The 6,369-nt window shown below is 45.7% G+C and overlaps 1 protein-coding gene across 1 annotated transcript in view; it reads left to right on the top strand.

Moving 5' to 3' along the window:
- LOC103198327 (general transcription factor II-I repeat domain-containing protein 2-like) overlaps positions 1-6,369 on the top strand; it is a 57,765-nt gene that overhangs the window by 9,588 nt on the left and 41,808 nt on the right. The gene's annotated exons all lie outside the window — the stretch shown is intronic.

The raw sequence follows: 6,369 nt of genomic DNA, 5'->3' as shown, positions 1-6,369 counted from the left end.
GGCTGTGTAAACCTTCACTCATTCACGTCCAGGAACTAGAAATGAAGACTCAGCCAAATGCAGGATCCAAATATGCCAAAAAGCTAGAAACCTTTCTTAAAACTTCTCCTTCTATACTGGAAGCAGGCCACATCCCAAAGGCAGTGTCTCATAGCATTCTACCATGGAGGTGATTACAACCTCATCATGGGGAACAACTACATCCAGCGGCTAAGCCACTCCAAACCACAGCCCAGCCAAGTTGCCACACAACCTTGACTACCACAGTGAGTGACTAAAGCTTTCTGTTTCAATACAACCTCAGCAGCCACTGCAGATTTTCCCATCACCATCCTTGTCCTCATAGTTACCGCTCTGCGTCATAGGTGATCGCTGGTCTGGCGTTCCTCTCTCTCTGTGGAATGGATGACACCTTTAATGTTTCTACTCTCAGTGTGAGGCAGTAAATCTTTACGGAAGTAGATTGCCCCATCTTCCTTCCATAGATGTTGTTGTTGTTGTCGTTTTGCCGTCGAGTTGGCCCCGACTCATAGCGACCCCTCCTTGGGTTTCCGAGGCAGTATCACTACGGAAGTAGGATTGCCCAACCTTCCTTCCGAGGAGTGGCTGGTGGGTTTGAACCGCCAGCCTTCTGGTGAGCAGTCAAGTGCCTTAGGCATTATGCTACCAGAGCTCCTTCCTTCCATAGATAGTGGGTTTGAACTGCCAACCTTCTGGTTAGCAGTCAAATTGACAAAGGTGCTAAATTCATTCAGTGGGAAAAGAAAGATCTCTTTAATAGATGGTACAGGGACAATTGGATCACCACATACAAAAAATAAATAAATAAAAATAAAAGCTGGATCCATACCTCACATCATATATGAAATCAACCCAAAGTGGATTGAGGACCTAAATGTAAGGATTAAAACCATAAACTTTTTGGAAAGAAAACAAGGGTAATGCTTTGGGACTTAATATTTGACAATGGATTCTTAGATTTCCACACACACAAATGAGCAGTAAAAGGACAGGAACATCATCAGAATTAAAAACTTTATTCATCAAAGGATTTTATAAATGAAGTAAAGAGACATCCTACAGATTGGGGGAAAAAATTAGGGAACTATAAAAAGACTAAAACTCACTGCTGTCAGTCGAGTCGGACCTGACTCATAGCGACCCCTCCTTGGGTTTCCAAGGCAGTATCACTACAGAAGTAGATTGCCCTTAGGGAACTAACTATATAAGGGTTTAATATCTAGATTATATAATAAATCCATACAAGTTAACAAGAAAAAATTAACTATTTAAAATACGGGTGAAGAACCTGAATAGACACCTCACCAAAGAAGAAACACAAACAACGGACAAGCATGTGAAGAGAAGCTCGGTGGCATTAGTCAGCAGGGAAATGCACATCAAAGCCACAATGAGATGTTACTTCACCCCGACTAGGACGGCAGTGATCAGAAAAACAGAAGACAAGTGTTGGCAGGGATGGGGAGAAATCGGGAAATTGACTCATTCCTGGTGAGACTGTAAAATAATGCAGCCACTATGTTTGGTGGTTTCTCAGAAAGTTAAATATAGAATTACCGTATGACCCAATAATTCCACTTCCTAGATTTAACTCAAAAAAACCTTGAAAACAAAAACTCAGATACTCGTACACCGAAGTTGATCGCAGCATCATTCACAGTAAGTAAAAGGCTGAAACCACCTCTATGTCTGCCAGAAGATGAAAGGATAAACAATATGTGGTGTATACATCCAGGTACACCTTAGAGGTATTGTGAGTTCAGTCCCAGGGCACCACAGTAAAGCAAGTGTCACAATACAGCGAGTCATACAAATTTTTTGGTTTCCCAGTTACAAAAAGGACATGAGGGTGGCAGTATCTTCTGACCTCCTCTAGCTTCGTGAGAGGGAGACAGAATCACCATTGGCAGCACCAGCCCAAGGCTGATTCTGATGAGGCTGAGATCAGACATGCCACTACCCTCCAACCCTTTTCCCAATTCTGACATCAAACTTCCCTGCCACGGCACTCTAGTTCTTTGCTGGGTTGAATAATTCATTGCGGTGGCCATACAGAACACACAGACAATACTCACGAATAGGGAAGCATTAGGTTACAATTCAGGTCCAGGAACACTCAGGATACAAGTCTTCAATCAGGACAGTTTCTTCTCAGCCATGCCTCAGGTACACGTCTCTCTGGCCTTGGCCTCTGCCCTGTTCCAGCCAGTGTTACAAAGCTCTTTTAGCTTTGCCGATAGGTATAGTATATTGACAGAGAACTTCCAGAAATGCAAGCTGGATTCAGAAGACGTGAAAAGAGGGCTATCATTGCTGATGTCAGATGGATATTGGCTGAATGCAAAGAATACCAGGAAGATGTTTACTTATGTTTTATTGACCATGCAAAAGCATTTGATTGTGTGGATCATAACAAATTATGGATAACATTGAGAAGAATGGGAATCCTGGAACACCTGATTGTACTCATGAGGAATCTGTACATAGATCAGGAAGCTGTCATTCAAATAGAACAAGGGGATACTGCATGGTTCAAAATCAAAAAGGGAATGCGTCAAGGTTGTATCCTTTCACCATACTTATTCAACTTGTATGCTGCACAAATAATCCGAGAAGCTGGATTACATGAAGAAGAATGTGGCATCAGGATTGGAGAAAGACTCATTAACAACCTGCGACACACAGATGACACAACTTTGCTGAAAGTGAGGATGACTTGAAGCGCTTACTGATGAAGATTAAAGACTGCAGTCTGCAGTATGGATTACATCTCAATATAAAGAAAATAAAAATCCTCAAACTGATCCAATAAACAGCTTCACAATAAATGGAGAAAAAATTGAAGTTGTCAAGGACTTCATATTACTTGGTTCTACAGTCAACACCAATGGAAGCAGCAGTCAAGACATTAGATGACGTATTGCATTGGGCAAATCTGCTGCAAAAGACCTGTTTCAAGTGATGAAGAGCAAAGACGTCTCCTTGAAGACTGAGATGTGTTTAAGCCAGGCCATGGTATTTTCAATCACCTCTGGTAGCATAGTGGCTAAAGCACTTGACTGCTAACCAGAAGGCTGGCGGTTCAAACCCACCAGCCACTCCTCGGAAGGAAGGTTGGGCAATCCCACTTCCATAGTGATACTGCCTCAGAAACCCAAGGAGGGGTCACTATGAGTCGGGGCTGACTTGATGGCACATAACAACAACAACAACAACTTATGCATGTGAGAGCTGGACAATGAGTAATAAAGACTGAAGAAGAGTTGATGCTTTTGAGTTGTGGTGTTGGAGAAGAATGCTGAGAGTGACATGGTCTGCTAAAAGGACTAACAAATCTGTCCTGGAAGAAGTGCAGCTGGAATGCTTCTTGGAAGTGAGAATGGCCAGACTTTGTCTCACCTACTTTGGTCATGTTGTCAGAAGGAACCATTCCCTGGAGAAGGATATCATGGTTGGCAAAGTGGAGGGTCAACAAAGAATGGGAAGGCCCTCAATTAGGTGAAATACCAGTGGCTGCAGTGATGGCCTCAAGTATAGCAAAGATCGTGAGGCTGGCACAGGACTAGCCAGTGTTTCGTTCTGCGGTGCATAAGGTCACTATGAGTCGGAGACAGCTCTATGGCACCTACCAACAACAAAAACATATGTAGACATATACGTATGTATATATTAGTTCCTTTATATTGCCTTTTGCCTTAGTTCTTGGGAAAAACAGCTAGAGCATTTTTTCCCCTGAGCCCTGAGGAGTTACCTTTGATCACCCGAAGTTTTGTTACTTCTGTCCAGGTTGATTGACATTTTCTGGGTAAGCTGTAAACAACTTGAAGGTTCTTTTTTGTGTGTGTGGTCCTGGGCTGCAGCCTGCCCTGTGATTGGTCTCTTTTATGCCTGTTGCAGGGGTCAATCGATATATTACAGACTGTGCAAATACTGCGTCCATAAACTATAGAATATGCAAATGAAGTGATTGTGGTCCACCAAGGGGATTGGTTAGTTTGTGGTTCTGCTGAGAGGGCCGTGCCTTGAAATTAACAAGGAGTTTGCTTAGCTATGCAGCCAGCCCCACAGAGGTTTCTGAAAGAAGGAAGGAGGGGAAAAGGCAAGAGATGCCAGAAGAGAGAAGCAGCAGAGAGAGGCGGCAGGGAGCCTCTGCAAAGAGCTGTGGACAGGCAAGTGCTGTAACACTGAAGACGACAAGGAGTCCAGAAGGGGCCCTGCTGCAGAGCCAGTGGTGACAGACCCGGAAAGGGCCCTGTGACAGAGCTGGTGGTGCCAGCAGACACCCGCTGCTGGGAGTGCAGCTGAGAGAGCTGAACCCAGCTGCTGCACTGGCTGTGAGCTGGGTCAGTTAGCCGTGGAGAGGCCAGCGGCAGGGAGGCTGAAGGTGGAGAGGCCTGCACAGTAGAGAGGAGGTGTGCACGGCCAGGAGGCCTGCCCGGAGGCCCAAGAGGAGGCCTGTCCTGAGGGGGCTTAGAGGAGGCCCGCACAGCTGAGAGGGGCCGTGCGTGGCACAGGGAAGGCCCTGTCTGCTTGCACGGCCCAGAGGAGCTGAGAGCGCTGTCCTGTACTGAAGAAGGGTGGGGTATGTTCTTCACTTTGGGGGGCCTTCCAGACTCTGCCTACATGTGTCCCGACCCTGATCCTGAGCTGTAGCCTGCTGATCCTGACCCCGAGTTATGCCCTATTACTTCCTTAATAAACCACTTACCTGTATGTGTGGTCTGTCAGTTCCGTGTGGCCATTACAGTGGCTTATTGAACCCAGCAGAGAAGTAGAGGGTATCATGGGAGGGACGGCTGGTGTCAGAATTGGTAAAAAGATTAGAGGGTGAGGGTATGTCTGACCCCTGCCTCATAGGAATCAGCTCTGTGCTGATGGCGATTCTTTTTCCTCCTCCTGAAGTGACAGGACTTCAGGTGCTACTACTCCTACAAGACAATACAACATTCAAACACTACTGCAAACTTAAGGGCTTGAAGCAACACAATTTTATTATATTTCTATAAATCAGAAGTCAGGTAACAGGTGTTACGGGGTGTCACCAGGGCTGCATTCCCTCTGGGGGCTCTAGAGGAAAATCCATGTCTTGCCTTTCTAGAAGCTTCTAGAGGCTGCTTCTAGAGGCTGCCCACAATGCTTGGCTCATAACCCCTTCAGCAGTGGCATCACTGACCTCTGATTCCATTGTTAGATCTCTCTCTACCTCCCTCCTCTCCTTATAAGGGCTATTATAGTTTCATCGAAACCACCCAGATAATCCAAGATAAGCTCCTCATCTAAAGATCCACATCTGCAAATCCCTTTTGCCATCTAAGGAAACATTTTTATAGGTCCTGGAGATTAGGATTTGGACAGCTGTGAGAGGTCATTATTGTGCCTCCCACTGTCGCCTGTGTCAATGTGGATGGAGTGGATTGGCTCAAGGGAAGATGAATTGGGGATCCGTTTAGTTTTAATTTAGTGGTATGTGTCACGTGACTCACTGTTACTTCTATAAGTAGGTACGTTTATTGCTAGACTACCTGGTGTAAGTTGATTTTTACATTTGTGATAGTAATTACACAAAACAGAATTTAGCAGGATGCTTGTGTCTGTAGGGCATAAACCCGTGGCACTGCCATGGACAGCAGGCGTGCCTGTGTTGTCTGCATCCTGGTGGCACAGTGCTTAAGCACTTGACTGCTAACGAAAAGATGGGCCATTCAGACCCACCAGCCGCTCCACAGATGAAAGATGGGGCAGTCTGCTTCCATAAAGGTGGCAGTGCTGGAAACTCTGTGTGGCAATTCTATTTCAGTCATTATGATTTTTTGTTTGTTTATTACTATCAGAAAGGTTGCTGTGAGGCTGGAGGCTATGCCACTGGTATTTCAAACACCAGCAGGGTCATGCGTGGTGGACAGGCTTCAGTGGGGCTTCCGGACTAAGAGTGGGAAGAAAGGCCTGGTGATCTGCTTGTGAGAATCAGCCAGTGAGACCTGACAGATGAAGACATTACATGGTCCCACTCGATTGCTCTGGACACACCATCAGGAGGGGTCAGTCACTGCAGGAGGACGTTATGTTTGGTAAAGCAGAGGGCCGGCAAAGGCATGGGAGACCCTCGGTGAGATGGACTGGCACAGGCGCTGCAATGATGAACTCAGACGTACTGGAGATTGTGAGCATGACACCGGGCCAGGCCACATTTTGTTCTGTTGTACATAAGGTCACCATGACTTGAGGTCACTCAGTGGCAGCTATCTGCCTATCTATCTGTCTACCTAACATCAGTCAACCAATGCTAGAGGAAATATTAAATGACCTTTCTATTCTCTCCAAAGAAAGGGATATGACAAAATTGTAGTC

Source organism: Orycteropus afer, unplaced genomic scaffold (assembly GCF_000298275.1).
Source record: "Orycteropus afer afer isolate SDZICR_OR568_19922 unplaced genomic scaffold, OryAfe1.0 scaffold00006, whole genome shotgun sequence".
NCBI classification, from domain to species: domain Eukaryota; kingdom Metazoa; phylum Chordata; class Mammalia; order Tubulidentata; family Orycteropodidae; genus Orycteropus; species Orycteropus afer.
This window is presented reverse-complemented; position numbering and strand designations above follow the sequence as displayed.